This window comes from Dipodomys spectabilis, unplaced genomic scaffold, assembly GCF_019054845.1.
Source record: "Dipodomys spectabilis isolate Male_0828 unplaced genomic scaffold, ASM1905484v1 ptg000023l, whole genome shotgun sequence".
NCBI classification, from domain to species: Eukaryota; Metazoa; Chordata; class Mammalia; order Rodentia; family Heteromyidae; genus Dipodomys; species Dipodomys spectabilis.
In genome coordinates this window covers 2787333-2804843 of record NW_024870700.1, presented here as the reverse complement: position 1 = coordinate 2804843, position 17511 = coordinate 2787333, and positions in this window count along the sequence as shown.

Here is a 17511-nt window from a genome sequence, read left to right as displayed (position 1 = left end):
AATTTTCATTACTAATTTATTACAGATCATTCATCTATAAATTTATTCAAGACTCTTTAGAAACTATAATACCTACTTTACTTCTTAACCTAATGAGTCCCATAAACTTTACTACCTGCTGTGTAACACAGCATTTCCTTCAAATTGCTTTAACTTAGCTCTTCCAAGCATCAAGGGAGTTTCTACAATTCTAAAACACCAGTGTTTTGTACATAAACCTGTTTTGATCTACTTTACCTTGATGGGATCTTTTTTATAACTGTCAATCATAGACTTTTACATTCAACATTATTCTGAATGAAATGATTTCATTTGCATTGTTTTAAATTCCATCTGAACCCAGAAACCTGAAACCTAGGTATTTGTTCAGGAGTCAGATGGAAGAAGTCAACCATTACAGGATTCTCTCTGTGTTCAGAAGTCAATAGAGTTTCTGTCGGGGGGGATTTAGAAGGTCTTGGATCTATATGGTTACCAACTCAATAGATTTGTTTATTTTTATTTTTAGGAAAAGGCATCTATGACATGAAATCACAGACTAATATTAGTATCCTGCCATAGCAAGATACGTCTCCTCCCTTACATTCAACATGATTTCCCAAGAATTTTCTGTGTTTATGTGTATTTTCAAGTTTTATACTTGTGGATCTTCAGATGGACCTTCATTCCAGTAACACCAAAATCTAACATGCATTTAATGAATGCATTTAAGCGTTTATCAAGTACTGACTGGCTGTGAAGGACACAAGAAAACAGGAGACATGAGGTATGATTTATGTTTTGGTGGAATGAGTAGACTTAGCCGATATTTAATTACCCAATATCTTCAGGTTTTAAACCTTTTAGCCAGGTTCCAATGATTGTATTTTCTATGAAGGTGATTTTGCTTTTTTGTGACTCTCTACATGTATCGGTTCTCACACAAGCAAGACAATCTTAGCCATACTCTCAAAATATCTCCTATCTTCCCAACAGTTAAGCCTATTAGCTAAAAATCATAATTAAGTATGGCTCACTGTGGAACTAGGCAGTATTAAATTTAAATTTTCCTTTTGGAAATGTATCCTTACATTTTCTTTCTTGTATTTCCTTCTTTGTTGTTAATTGAACCAATTCTCATCTCCCCTGCACTTAAGTGTTTCAAGGACCTTAAATACATTTACATCAGAATAGTCTTTCTGTAGTATAAATATATACATTTTATAGTGTAAATATCCTCCAAAAAATGTCCTTTTCTATGTCTGAGAGAAAGAATTAGGGCCACCTTCTCTTTCTCTTTTTTCTTTTTGTCGTTTGTGGGGCTTGAACTCAGGGCTTGGGCGCTATCCCTGTGCTCTTCAGCTCAAGGCGAGTGCTCTACCATTTGAGCCACAGTGCCACTTCTGGTTTTCTAGTGGTTTATTGGAGATATGAGTGTCATGGACTTTCCTGCCCGGGCTGGCTTTGAACCGTGATCCTCAGATCTCAGTCTCCTGAGTAGCTAGGATTACAGGCGTGAGCCACCAGCTCCTGGTTTGGGCACCTTCTTTTATCCTCAGCTGAGGTTGCTATGTGCCAGGATCCCATACAAATGTCATTCCCTGATTGGCCATGTCATCCTCCCAAGGGATCTTCTTTATGAACTAGAGTCTTTATTTCTTGGCTATTAATGTATTAGTTATTCTGAATTTGCTCACTTATTTGGCGGGGGGGGGGGGGGGGGGGGGGAGGCCCTTTTTCTTTCAGAAAAAGGAAAAGCTTCTTTACAAGGAAGACTTAGATGGTCAATAGTTTTAGTAATGACCCATCCAAAATGTATTTTCACTTCATACTTAGCTGTAGAAAACTGTATGCGGAAACTTATATTCCCTTGGCATTACAAATAAATCGCCATCTTCTCTTCTAACTTCTTGATTATTTCTCCATGACCTTTCTTCCTATCCAGAAAAACTTTTGAGAATCCTCTCCTCAAGTTTTATGAAACTTTAACTTTAACTTTGTCATTTTCTGAGTCCTTCTCCTCAGTAGATGTTGAAGCCTTTTAATGAAGAAACCTGTGTTCTTTAGTTCTGAAATTTTAACTTTTAACCTTTTTACATATTCATTTATCTTATAACTTCTATTTTTCTAGCTTGTCCCTCCCTCTCTCTCTCTCTGCCATTTCTCATATTTTCCTAATTTTTACTTTCTGAAATATTTATTTGGATTGAGTCCCCAAATATGAATTGAATTTTTTATATCTGTCCCCATACTTTTAATTTTCAAGATTTTTTCTCTGAAGATTAAAACTTCATTTTTTTCTTATTTCAAGGATCACTTCATTGAACCTTGCCCCTCTGAAGACAGCACAATTCTTAAGTTTTCTTCTGATCCTTTCATTGATTTTTCTTTCTTCCAGTTCCCCTTTTTAGTATTTTTTTTGTTTTGACCTTTGCCTTTAATATGAAAGGTTTCATTTAAATATCTGGTGTTTCTTAGCTGATAGTATCTAAAAAGTGACTTTTTAGATATTAGCAAAGGCCCTTGGAAGAACTGTGTGCCCTGGAAGAATATCTTGGCAAGTTTAGGTTCCTTTGGTGAGTTTCTCAATTAAATAAGCTCAAATCCAACCCCAAACAATCTGTCTTTTTCCATTAGAAAATGAAGACTCTGTCTTTTCCTTCCCTCACTCTCATTGTCCAAAATGAAATATACTAAAAAAAAAAGAAATGCACTCATTACCTGACTTAAGTACCTCTGTACATCACCTAATTACAGTAAAAAAATAAACTATTATTATGATTTTAAAAAAAAGAAATGAAGACTCTGTGTGGTGGGCAGCTGGCTCACCCATAGAGACTTTCAGCCATTCCCCATTTCCATTGAACAGCTTCTGAGGGTTCAGACAACCCTATGTCCTGAACATTTCAGGGTGAGCTCCTGTAGTACGTAGTTGCTAGTCTTCTGTCTTTGAAAGAGTGAGTTTCTTCTAGATGCTGGGTTGTAAAATAATGGGGCCAGAAAAAGTGTACCAGCTACCCAGTTAAGTTTGATTTTATTATAAACAATGAGCTCTTTGAGGTAAACATGATACAAATTAAATTATTATCCAATATTTATATCAGTGCAAATTTAAATGGTCATCTGCATTTCTGTTTGAATCGAGGGATCTGGAATCCAGACTGCTGTTGTTATGACAACAGTGTTGCTATAGATATTCTTTCTTTTAACAATTATCGTTATTTTCAGGGCAGAACAGACAGGTTTTCTAAAATACCTGCTGGGGTCACCAAGTTTTGAAGTTTTCTGGGGTCCAGAGATAAAGCAGGATGTTTCTTGCCCATTCTTATCCCCACCACACACCAGCTTTCCTTTCTGTTCCAACTCCAATAAATGATAGCCAAATAATTTTTTGAAAAGGAAACCATCTTGGGAGAGTATATTGCAACCATTTTGCTTTTATTGTTGTGGTTTTATTTTTATAGGCTAGCACTAATCAATGATTTAGTTAAAGCTAGTCTAGCACAAACAGTTACAGTTTGGTACCAACACAGGAGGAGACCAGGAGGGAACAAGCAGCTTTCCACTCCCCCTCCCCAGCTTTGTTTACCCTTTGGAAACACCAAGTATGCTAGCAAAGAGCATGGCAGGCTGAGGGGCAGGCTTCTGTTCACTACTATAAAATCCCTGCAATGAGGAACTGCTCAGATACCTCCCAGTGCTGAACACCCAAATGATTCTCCCTAAACCCCATCCTTCCCTGACATCAACATGATTATTATTATTATAATTATTATTATATATCATATAATTTGTATTATGTATCCTATAATTACAGTATCATATGATTATAATCATGTAATTTGTATATTTACCCACAAGAGCTCATTGTTTATTATAAATAATACTGATAATAATCATAGTAGTAGTAGTAGTAGTAGTAGTAGTAGTGGTAGTAGTGGTAGTAGTGGTAGTATAAAGTCCCACCCTTACCCCCAGTCCTGGGGCTTGAATTCAAGGCCTGAGATTTTGCTCAAGGATAGCACTATACTACTTGATCCACATCTCCACTTCCACTTGTTTTATTGTATTTTATTTTATTTTATTTTTGGTTAACTGGAAATAAGAGTTTCATGGGCTTTCCTGCTCAGGATCACTTTGAACCTTGATCCTCAGATCTCAGCCTCCTGAGTAGTAGGATTACAGGCGTGAGCCACCAGTGACTGGTAAGACAGAATTTTTTTTTATGGGCATCAACACAGAAAATAGCAAGAATGGCATGTGCATCTCAAAATGGGGAGATGAATGAAGAAATAGGTACTAAGATGATGTTAGGGCCCTTCATCCTGCTTCCAGAAGAATTCAAGCATTTATCACTCTACCTAACCCATATTCTTGGTATGAAGGGTTAGGAAGTTCTCTGAAGGCAGGGTTGCCCAGAGCAAAGACTTCCCTCCATATACTGATATGACTAGTCTCCTACTGGAGAGTCAGAACTTCATTGTCTCTTGGTACTGCCCAGAACACAAGAGGCTGCATACCACTGCACTGGCACTACAGCCAGCCTCGTACAGCCTTGTGCTTTAACACGAACAGACTTTAATACGAAGAAACATGGACTACCTTTGAAGAAAACTTTCCATGTGAAAGAAAAACAAATAAAAGAACTGAGGAAAAAAGAAACAACATACAGACATAACACAGGAAAACTCCCTTACTACATTATGATTAACAGTTTCTCAGCATAAGCAGAATATACCGAGTACATAAAAAGAAAGAAATAAAGTCAGTGTGCTAAAAAATGAAATAATAAAATAAAAAAGGAAAATATCAATTAAATATACCTAAATAATAGTTAAAAAGCTTGGGAGACAAAAATTTTTAAATCTTCCACAAAGTAAGCTAAAAGAAGAATGAATACTGTTGTTATAGTTTAGATGCTTGAATATCATTCAAGGGTCCATTTATTAACTTGGTGCCCTGATTGTCACTATTTGGAGGTGGTGGAAACTTTAAGGGGTGGAGTCTGGTGAAAGGAAGTTATGCCATCAAGAGTGAACCTTGAAGGAGACAGGGGGCTGCTCCAGCTCTCTCCATTTCTCTCCTTTTCCTTCTCTCTCTTTCCCACTATCACGTTAACTGTCACAGTATCAATCCAGAAATGAAGGTGCTAACAGAAAATGGACTGAAATTTCCTAAACTGTGAGCCACATAAACCTCTCCTCTTTTCAAATGATATCTAAGATATTTGATTTCACCATGGGAAAGCTGACTAATTTAAAATGTAAAGGCAAATGAACAATAAATGCAGATAGAAAGACATCCCATGAGTTCCTGAGATAAAACAGACAGGCAGAAATTAACAGAGATCATGACAAAATTCTCAGAACTGAAGGGTGCTTGTGAGTGTCTAGGGTACTTGAGAATCTAGCATTAATAAATGCCTCTCTCCTACACACAAAAAGCACATATACATGTAGAATTAGTGACTCATACTTGTAATCCTAGCTACTCAGGAGGCTAAGATCTGAGGATCACAGTCCGAAGTGAGCCTGTGAGTCTGTGAGACACTTATCTGTAATTAACTACCAAAAAGCTGCAAATGAGGGGTTGTAGCTCAACTGATATAGTGCTAGCCTGCACAAGAAAGCAAAGGGACAGAGCTCAGAACTTGAGTTCAAGCCCAGTACCAACACACACACACACACACACACACACACACACACATAGTGTTATTATTCTGAAATTTTATTTTGCTTTTTATTTTTTTGGGTCTGGTCGTGGGGTCTGAACTCTGGACCTGGGTGCTGTCCTTCAGCAGTTCAGCTCAAGGCTAGTGCTCTACCACTTGAGCCACCACGCCACTTCCAGCTTTATTTTTTCTGCTTATGTGGTGCTGAGGAATCGAACCCAAGGCCTCATGCATGCAAGGCAAGCGCTCTACCACTGAGCCACCTTCCCCGTTCTATTCTGAAATTTTAGAATGATGAAGGGAATTGTAAAATTTCAGGAGGCAGGGAAATATCAATCTCGGATTGCAAATAATGATGGTGTTTTTCATTGATAATCTGTGAGTCTGGAGGGTAGTATTGTCTTTAAGATTCTGAAGTTTTTTTCAACCTTTAAAACTCTGATTTTCAATCTAGAAATCTATAACCATCCCCATAGTTCTTGATATTTAGTGCACTGGTTTTCAAATTTTTGTGTGCAAAAACATCACCTGAGAATGTTGTTCAACTGCACTTGTCGTTCAGTAGATTGTCATTGTCATTGTGTGGTTCTCACAGATGCCCAGGTGACACCAACGGTGCTCGTGGGGAGTAGCTGGCCTCTGGAACAGCGAAGTTGTAGAAGATGATGCGAAAAGTAAAAACTAAAGCAGACAGATAAAAGGCACAAGATCCTGAAAACAGGTGAATCAGCAGAAAAGCCTGACCAAGGGTCAGCTGAGATTACAACAGGTAGAAAGACTAGAGAACAAGTAATACTGTATGAGTTGGGCAGAAACAGAGACATATGCAGATTATAACAGGAAAACATAAACTCATATTTTCAGACATTTGTGTAAAAAGTAATTTTCAAGTACCAGGAAGATCTGAGGAGGTTGGAAAATAGATTAAGTCCTAGGTGCATTAAAAAACCTTATTTTCAAAGGTATGGCAATTGCTCATTATAAGGACAAAAGAGATGGACCAAATTTAATATATACTCAAAAAATGGTATTGGTATGAAACTGTATGTCTATGCAATTATTTCAAACAGGCATTCTGCTAGAGTATTTGGAATTCAGTGGCAACTGCAAAGATGCTATTAGGTGGAAACTAGCCTAAAGAGAAGTAAATAATAGATTCAATAAATTAATAAAGTACAAAAGATCGATATAAGCTTATATTTTGAAATATAAAGGATAACAGCAGAAAGAAATGGTAAGAAATGAAAGAGGCTCTTTCTGAGTAAAATGCAGCCTACAGGAGAAGAGTACAACTGGTAAAAGAATACAGCCAAGGATGGTTGATTTGTACGTAAGCCTTTCAGCACTCTATGTAATGTCCCTATATGTATTACTTGATTGTATATTGAGTGTGAGGGTATGCACATGAATTGTTCTATTGTGACTGGAAAGAAAAACAGAGTAACAACTTATATTTGTGTGCATCTTGCTGTATTGTGGCACTGTGGCTAATTTTGCCATTTTTTACTCTGTGAAGGTGCCTGGAGGCTTGGGATACTAGACACTGGGAACTCAGGCCCATTCATTGCAGAATCTAATATGTTAGTTCCTTGAGATCCATTCATCTCCACCAGGAGACAGGGCTCCAGCCCTACAGGCTAGAGCAAGGGATGGAATCAGAAATGGCAACTGGGTCTTGAGTCTTTTATTTATTTGGACAAGCCAGAGGAATTAACAGGCCAAGATAAGGATTTTTATCAATGAGGGAAAACATGCTATTGGTTTGCAAAATTGCAAAAGGAAACAGAGATGCCTTCCTCTCGAATCATTTATTGGATTATATGAAAGGTTTGGAGCAAAAGAGACTGCATCATGCTGAAGAACAATCCTTCTTTGAAGGATGTTCTCTGACTTTCCAGTCATAATCATTTCATACCTAGCACTGCATGACCATCTACAACTTACACAATGTATAATGAAGAAATGCAGTGAAATGGGGAATCCAAAATATCCCATAACTTCCAAACAATCATTTAAATATTCCTTTGGAATATGTTTTTTTCCAGAGTATTTCCTATTCTAATTGTAATACTGGTTGGGGTAATAGTTGTTTGAATATCATGAATTTATGCCTCTTCCATTTCTCTTATAGCTAATAGCTTGGGAATAGGTGCAGCCAGCAATATGTTAAAAATGGAATAGAAAGAAAACTAATCTTGTCTTAATAATTGTTAATTCTTAGTAAAACTAATCTTGTCTTAATAATTGTCATTCATACCTCTCTGTACACCAGTGTCCATTCATGAAGTCTCCCTGTACCTGAAGTAGAAACAAGGTTAATTAAAAATAGACTTCAGCTAAATAAGAATTCTAACAGTTCAGAAGCCAATTGCCCAAAGACTAGTTGCTCTTGGAATTCATTCATCCATTCTTTTATTCGTTTTCATAGCTTCTATGCTTATTCTTTTTTTTTAATTGCCAGTCCTGGGGCTTGAACTCAGGACCTAGGCATTGTCCCTGAGCCTGTCTGTGCTGGAGGCTAGCACTCTACCACTTGAGTCACAGCACCACTTCTGACTTTTTCTGTGATACTGAGGAATTGAACCCAGGGCTTCATGAATGCTAGGCAAGCACTCTACCACTAAGCCACATTTCCAGCCTCTACTTATTCCTCCATTCAGTAAATTTCACAACAGGCTTTTTATATGCCGTGATCTGTGCTGGGTTATAGGGAAGATGAGTAATCATGCACATGGAGTTACAACCTTTATGAAGTCTAGACTAGGGGAAACTGTAGGCTATACCTGGTAATCTGATTAAAATGCATAGTCTGGGTCCTGTGGTGGTTCTAGGCTGGAGATAAAGCTTTGATCACAGAAATATATTTCAATTAGCATCCTAAGAGTCTAAAGAAAAGCAGAGTTGACTTTGAGAATCACTGGAGGCAGAAATGTTCCAAATATCAGTGTAGTAAAGCTCTCAGAACACCAAGCATTAGGTATAAAGGATCTCCAGATAGATGTAGCATCATCTGCATGTTTGTCACTGCATTGCTCATCTCTGATGTCTAGCCAACTGGGTGAGGTCTTGTCCTAAGGCAGTTGCTTAAGTACCCATTGATGAGTGCTCCATGATCCCTAGGTCTGTTTTGATGATGGCCTGAATAGGTTATGGCTGCTACTACATCACAGGCATATGGATGTGCCCTAGTAGGTGGGCTGCCAATGCAGAGTATGATGTTCCACCAAACAACACCAACAAGACAGTGATATGACACTATCATTTGAAGCAGACCCCTTTCCCATTGAGTTTTTTGTGACTCACTACAGTGCAAACACCAGGAATACACTGCCTTGTATAATGGCTATCAAACTTGGAGATCAGGATCACCTGAACAGCTTATTAATACCAGACTTCTGGCCCATCTTCCCCAAGGGATTAATTCAGTAAGTCGTTTTCTTAACAAGTCCTCCCATTCCCAAAAATGATACATGTTGTTGGTCTAGGAATCACACATTGACAAATTCTGAGGTACGTGTAACCAGGAATCTGTCCACTAAATAGATCTCAAAACTTTTGCCGAGTATTACTCTACGTGCACCCAAATGCAAATAACCGTCAAGTCTAGACATCCTATTTGCAAATGAAATTAAAATTTTAAATTACTTTCTTCATCAAAGATATACATGGAAAAATGATAAAACCCATATTAGTTCCATCTATTTTCTTTCTCCAAGGTAAAACCCTATAGTTTGGAAGCTATTTTATTACTATTTTGAGTACAAGTACTGAGCTAAGACCTGAGCTGATATGAAATCAAACCGGAATTAAACTGTACAAAAAACATTCATGAGAGACATCTTCTTATCTATGTGTTTCTCTCCTTCTTTAAGTTTAAAATAATAGTTAAAACCTGCAAAAGAGTAGTTAGCTCTTGTAATGCTAGTACTCAGGAGGCTGAGATCTGAGGATTTCAAAAGTAGCCTAAAGAAACAAATCCATGAGTCTCTAATCTCCAGTAAACCAGCAAAAGCCAGAAATAGAAGAGTGGTTTAAGTGGTACAACACCAGCTTTGAATAGAAAAAGCCAAGCCAGAGCATGAAGCCCTGAGTTCAAGTCCCAGTACTAACACACACACACACACACACACACACACACACACACACACACACACACACACACACACACACACACACAGAGTTTTATTTTATTTTATTTTCTTGTAAAGATGCTGTACAGTTACATCAGTAAGGTAATAGGTACATTGTTACCCCCCTCCTTTGTTCTTCTCCCACGATCCCATCCCTCCCTTACCTCTCCCATTCTCCCACCCAAAACTGTAAGGTTTATTTGCCACATAGTGTCTTGTGAGTATCATTGTTGCAATGGGTCATCCTGTGTCCTTGTTTCAGCATTTTGTTATTACCCTTCCCCTCTCCAAATTAGATAAATGTATATAAAAGATGCAAAGTACCAAAATAAAATACAGAGACAATAGGGATATACCATAGGAGGAATAACATACATAAGAAACAAAGAAAAAAATCACATAGTACATTAAAAACAACAACAACAACAAATAAAAACCTCTTGTGTCCATATTTTGGGGTTCATTTAAAAAAAAACTTTGACTCACTTTTTAATAGATGAGTACCACTATTTTCTAATTATACAAACTAATCATGCTCATTTTAAAACAGAATACAGAAAGCTGCAAACAATTTGTATATTCACTTAACTGTTTGATTATCTGACAGGAATTTTCATGCATATAATATTATATTGTGAGCTTTTTCTCATATCACTAAAATATTTCTTGGAGAAAAATCTATTCAAAAGATAAAGTATAATAAAGAAAATAGAAAATAGAACTGGCAAAAAATAATTGTATGTGTGACTAGGAGACAAGGTAAAGTTGTACATGGAAATTAGCTTTTATTGTTTAATCAAGTTCTACAACAAGAAATGCTGACAGAAATGGGTACTCAAAGTGTAATTTTCAAAAAGAAAGTTGCCCAAAGCTCTTATAGAAATGCAAACAATTACATTTCCCCTACCTACAACTCCCAGGTGAATTGATAAATGAATCTCTACTACCAGATTGACTTTTGTTGCTCTGTACACACGTAGGTAGCATAGAGCTGCCTCTTTCTATCCTAAAATTGTCTTTTCAATCCTATTTCTTTTCCCAATAAATACAGATCACCTATCGCCTATCTAACACCCTTCTAACACTCTAGAAAGCCAATAATGAAGCCATTATTTAAGATAATCAAATGAAATAGTTCTTTGTTCTTAACCAAGACAGCATTTGGTAGCAGTTCTCAAGATTGACAATAGTAGAATCCCAGGGGAGCTTTCTAATACATCAAGGATATATCCCTCAGAGATTCCTTTCTAAATATTATGGAAGTTGAGAGGTCCCTGTATTAGCACTATACGTCTCATCTGCAAAATTTGTTCACACACACACACACACACACACACACACACACACACACACACACACACACACACACACACACTCCTAATAGGTCTAATGAATCAGAAACCCTGAGGCAGAGACAAGTGATCTGTGATTGACCAAGCCTCATAGGTATTCTGGTGTCTACTTAGACTAAAAGAACTTGACCATGGTCCATGGAATAATTTAGATACGTATCAAAGGACAAAATACTTGCTTCATTTCAAAAGTTATTAACCACTTACTGATTAAGAGCACTTACTTTACATCAGTTTCTCTACTAATAGTTTTACATGGTTTTATATTGATTACACCAGCAATCATAGAAATATTGTGAATCCCACCATTTCAATGGGAAAATTGACACAAGAATACTCGCTTCTCTAAGCATATTGAGCTGCTAAGTAACAGATTTAGGATTTCAATCTAAGCTACTTAATTTGTAAGGCTCTGAGCTTGATGATAATATCACAAGGCCTCTAAATATATACCTCAATTCTACCCAGCTTTTTGAAGGTGTTAGTATCAAAATGTTAATTTTGGTTTAAATATGTAATACCTTTTATTCAAATTTCAGCCAGGATACTTTAGTATAATAGGCTATATAGGAAGAAATAGTAGAAACAGGGAGAAACATTTCCTGGTTCAAGAAATGTTAAACATGTAACCCTGGTGGCTCACACTTGTAATCCTAGCTACTCAGAAAGCTGAGATCTGAGGATCAAGATTTGAAGCCAGCCCTGGCAGGAAAGTCCATGAGACTCTTATCTCCAAAACAACAAAAAAGCCGGAAGTGGAGTTTCTGGCTTTGGGAAAATGGTAAGGTGCTAGCCTTGAGCCAAAGAAGCCAAAAGACAGTGCCCAGGCCCCGAGTTCAAGATACAGGACCAGCTAGGACTGGCACAAAAATTCAATTAAGTTAAATTAAAAATCAGCCTAAAAGGGGGTGAAGTGTATTTTGGCTCACATTTTCTCCCCTAGTACTCGGGGCTTAAACTCAGACCGTGGGTGCTATGCCTTAGCTTTTCTGATCAAGGCTGGTGCTCCACCACTTGACACCCAACTCAATTTCTAGCTTTTTGGTAGTTAACTGGAGATAAGAGGCTCACAAACTTTCCTGCTGGGCTCAGAACTATGATCCTCAGATACAATCTCCTAAGTAGCTAGGATTAGGTTAGGTCAAAAAGTTAAGGATACTAATCTACAATAGATTGGCCCTGTTGCTTTGGGCCTGTGGTAGTACATCATGGTGAGAGCACATCATAGGAGTGGGTGGGGAAACAACACTAGGAAGCAAGAAAAAGGAGAAAGAAAGTAGTATTGCATGACCTCCTTCAAGGACACGCCTCCAATGACTTAAAGACCTTCCGTAGGCTCCACCTCTTAAATCACCCTGCGTTCATTATTCTGGTTTCTACCATTGACAGTAATTCCAAACTAGAGACAAAGCTTTTAATACATGTGCCTTTGAGGGACATTGAAGATCCAAACTATTGCATCTTCCTTGACATTCTGAGTACCCCAGTCAGTACAGGGAACTGGAGGTAGCTTTTTCAAAGAGAAAACGAAAATCAAACAAAAATCCAGAGTTCTGATGGAATACCATTCAGATCACACCCTTCCTTGGCAGCATCAAAAAATCACTATCAAGAATTTAAGCCTGCCCTGCATTTGCATACTAAATATCTTAATATTTTCTCATAGACTTAATTTTAATTTCTAAGCTTGAACTTAGATCTTGGCTGGAGCAGTGTGGTCCTAAATAGCTCCTCCGAGACATGGATAATATTTTTTCCTATGCAATAATTGATATAATGTATGGGCAAATGCCCTGTAAGTAGTAAAGCATTATACAGATGTGAGGCATTAGTGTTAAAATCGTGCACCACCAGGGAGAGACTTAAGCAATTATGAAAATAGCGTCTGGCTTATTATTTTTTTAATACAGATTCTTTATAAAAATAATTTCGGATGAGAAGATGGACTCTTTCTCTCTCCTTCCTGGCAAGGCAAAGGACACTGGGGAAATTACTATGCATCTTCAGGTCTCAATTCTAGTTCTATTTCTGATGTTAATATTTTTTATAACTGGACTTGACACATTTCTTCTCTTTCCCTGATCTTCTGAGCTATACACTGTAGCAAGAATGTATTTTTTTTGTCTTCAATCTACAGTTCAGCTCCCAAGCAAAATCCCTAAGTAAGTTTTATTGTCTCAATATCATTCCCTCCTTTGTTATGATCTAAGATCAAATCTTCATCTCCACCAAACTAAGATACCACTCTCCTTCCCCTTGTGTGTCTGATTGGTTGCATCTGGCCCCTACTACTTCAGTCCTGCTGTGCTCCTGATTATTCCAACCTGGATCACCTGGAGCTTCCAATGAGCCTGTAGTTTTCTTATTCATGGAGAACTTTGTACTCAGCCCAAAGAATTGCTTTCCAACAATTGATTTGCAAACACATTCTTAAAAGACAAAAAGAGTCTATATATGGTGAATCTAGAATACAAAAGAAATAACTAATGTGATTTAATGCCAAATTAGAAAAGAATATACTAATATGCTTACCCAGAGAAAATTATAAGACTCATTTCCCTCCTCTTGTACTTTATAGCCATCACAATCTTCACCTTGAGCTGTGACTATATTAATTTCTATTGTGTGTTTTTTATTAAATCATAGAGTTCTAATCACAAATAACCTTTATTCTTTCCCAGAGTCATACTAGATCACTGTATGAAATAAAGGGAATTGTTGCCACAATATCTACATTACGGAATATGTACAAGAAAACTGTCAGAAGGACATAGCTAGCAAGATCAATAGAAAGCCCACAGATTGGGAGAAGATCTTCACTAGCCATACAATGGACAAGGGTTTCATATCTAAAATATACCTGGAACTTGAAAAATTGATTCCCCCCCACAACAAATTCTCAAAGAAACAACTGCCCAATAAATAAATGGGCTAAAGACTTAAAGAGAAACTTCTCTGAAGGGGTAATAAGAATAGCCAATAGACACATGAAGAAATGCTCAACCTCCCTAACCATAAAAGAAATGCAAATCAAAACAACATTGCCATACCACCTCAACCCAGTTAGAATGGCTATAATCAAGAACTCTAATAACAACAGATGCTGGAGGGGATGTGGACAGGAGGGAACCTTACTGCATTGATGGTGGGAGTGTAAACTTGTTCAACCACTCTGGAAAGTAGTATGGAGGTTCCTCCAAAGACTCCACATAGAGCTCCCCTATGGCCCAGCATTTACCCAAATGATCACAAACAAGACCATACTAAAGCTACCAGCAAACTATGTTTATTGCAGCATTAATTACCATAGCTAAGATATGGAACCAACCCAGATGCCCCTCAGTAGACGAATGGATCAAGAAAATGTGAGATATACATATACTTACACATACACACACACACACACACACACACACACACACACACACACACACACACACAAAATGGAATTCTATACCTCCAACAGAAAGAATGACATTGCCCCATTTGTTAGGAAATGGAAAGACTTTGAAAAAATTATACTAAGTGAAGTAAGCCAGGCCCAAAGAAACACAGGTCCCATGGTTTCCCTTATTTGCAATTACTAGTATATGTCTGAGACAAGCAGAAATGGTCAGATAAGTTGATGTTAGGCGAAATGAACCCCAAGATAACTATTCAAATGTTTTTTTTCTTTTTTTTTTAATTGTGAAAATACCATACAGAGGGGTTACAATTACATGGACAAGGTAATGAGTATATTCTTATCAAGCATTGTTTCCTCCTCCTTTGTTTCCCCTTCCATCCCTTCCCATCTCCCCCCACCCCACCTCCCTCACCCCCACCCTCCTAATCCCGCCCCGGCCAAGGTTGTAAAGTTTGTTTTTTGACATAACAACTTGTACATCTCATTGTTGCAATGGGTCCACTTGTATCCCTATTTAAATGATTTGTTTTTCCCCTTCCCCTCCACACATTATATCAACATCAAATACAGTGAAAACAGGGGTTATACCGTGGGGGAGGGACGTACAAAGCAACAAAGAAATCATCTTATAAATATGTTAGAAACAATCACAAGAAAGAAAAAACATTTGAATACTTATCTTGAGGTTCATTTCACCCTAACATCAACTTATCTGACCTTTTCTGCTTCTCTCAGACGTATACTAGTTATTGCAAATAAGAGAAACCATGAGACCTATGTTTCTTTGGGCCTGGCTTACTTCACTTAATATAATTTTTTCCAAGTCTTTCCTGCGATTGTTTCTAACATATTTATAAGGTGATTTCTTTGTTGCTTTGTATGTACCGCCCCCACAGTATAACCCCTGTTTTCACTGTATTTGATGTTGGTATAATTTGTGGAGGGGGAGGGCAAAAACAAATTGTTTAAATGAGCATACAGGTGGACCCATTGCAACAATGAGATGTACAAGAGGTTATGTGGAAAAACGAACTTTACAACTTTGGCCAAAGCAGGGTGGGGCAGGGGGAAGCGGGGCAGGGGGGGGCCGGTAGTGAGAGAAGAAATGGAGAGATGGGAAGGGATGGGAAGGGGAAACAAAGGAGGAGGCAACAATGCTTGATAAGAAATGTACTCATTACCTTGCCCATGTAGTTGTAACCCCTCTGTATGGTATTTTCACAATTGAAAAAAAAAAAAAGAAAAGAAAAGAAACTGCCAGGATAGCTGGGTGCTGGTGGCTTATACCTGTAATCCTAGCTACTCAGGAGACTGAGATCTGAGGATCCCAGTTAGAAGCCAGCCTGGGAAGGAAAGTCTATCAGACTCTTATCTCCAATAAACTACTCAGAAAAAGCCAGAAGTGGTGCTGTGGTTCAAGTGGTAGAGTGCTAGTCTTGAGCAAAAGAAGTTCAGAGTTCAAGCCTAGGCCCAGAGTTCAAGCTCCAGGACCAGCCAAAAAACAACAATAAAAAAATAAAGTGCCTAGGATAATTTATAATCAAGATGACAGAGAATCAAACCAAACAATATCTAGCAAGGTTTTTTAGACATTCTCCTCTGTAAGTCATGGCTGGGCAGAATATATACCATACACTTCCATGGGAAACTGTTCCTTATGTAGATACCTGCATGCGTGCAGGTGTTGTTGGCCAAATGGCCATACTTGAGTACACTTGCTGTGTAACCAACAGAAAAAAATAGAAACACTTTCTTTTTCTGAAAAGTATAGTTTAACCAAAAGGAACACTTGTAGATTTCAATTATGAAATGATTGGTCTACAAACATTGACCTACAGGGATAAAAGATTCAAGGGTCTATAATCACCCTTATCAGCAAACTTGCATTTAAAAAGAAACATCTGATGGGCAAAACAGTAAAGAGAGGCTCTTAGCATTTCAGCATCCTGCCTTTCATTCCAATTAGATGTGTGACTTGAAAACGAAATCTACCCAAGATTCCTTTCCTGTTAATATATGATAGCAGAAAGGAAGAGTTGCTAGAACCACAAAACATATTAAGTGCTAACTGAAGAGATCTCATTCTTCTAAAATGAGTACTGAGTGGAAGACAGAATATGGTTTTCTTTGTGCTTCTGATAGCATTTTATTAATTATTCTCTCCTCTCTCTCTGTCTCAATGTTACTGGTTTTTTATATTATTTTTATTTTATTTTTATGTTATTTTTTATTTCATTACTATTTACTCTAATCTTACGTCTTCCATCTTCTGCTTTCTTCTGCTAGTTTGAGATGCCTCATTATGCTACTTAAGATGTACATTTTTATGCAGTTATATACTTTATAGTTATGTACTTTATAAGATATATTTATATTTACATTTTAAATTATAAATAAATTTGTATTATAAATTTATATTTATATTATGATATATAATGTATAGTTACATACTTTTATCATTGCCTACGCTGTGTCTCAAAGGTTCTGATGCACTCTATTTTTATTTTCATTTGACTCTTAGGATGTTTAAAATTTTTCCCCTTTGCTTCTTTTTGACTGATTATTACTGAAAAGTCTGTGTGTTTGAATAGTTTCTGTAGTCTCTGTTTCTGTTTCTCTCCTCTCTCTCTCTCTAACTTGTTTCTTGTTACCTTTCACTAACCAATCTTTCACTATAACATCCCAAGTTGCCTAATAAGCAGCTGGTCTTTGGCTTGCTGCCACCATGGTGGTCTATTCTCCTAGCCGACTATCTTCATTCACACTAGCTCTACATTCTCAGAATCAGGCTGAGATCTCAAATATAGGAATAATTGGCTGCTTGTGATGCACTAAATCAGATTGGAGATACCTTCTTTTGCACTGTGGTTAGAATCTGTTAAGTGCAAGCAGAAAATCAAAGAAACTATAGATCAGCTCCTGCTTATACTGCTTCCCCATATGATCAGATAGCCTTGCATTAAAAAGAAAAAA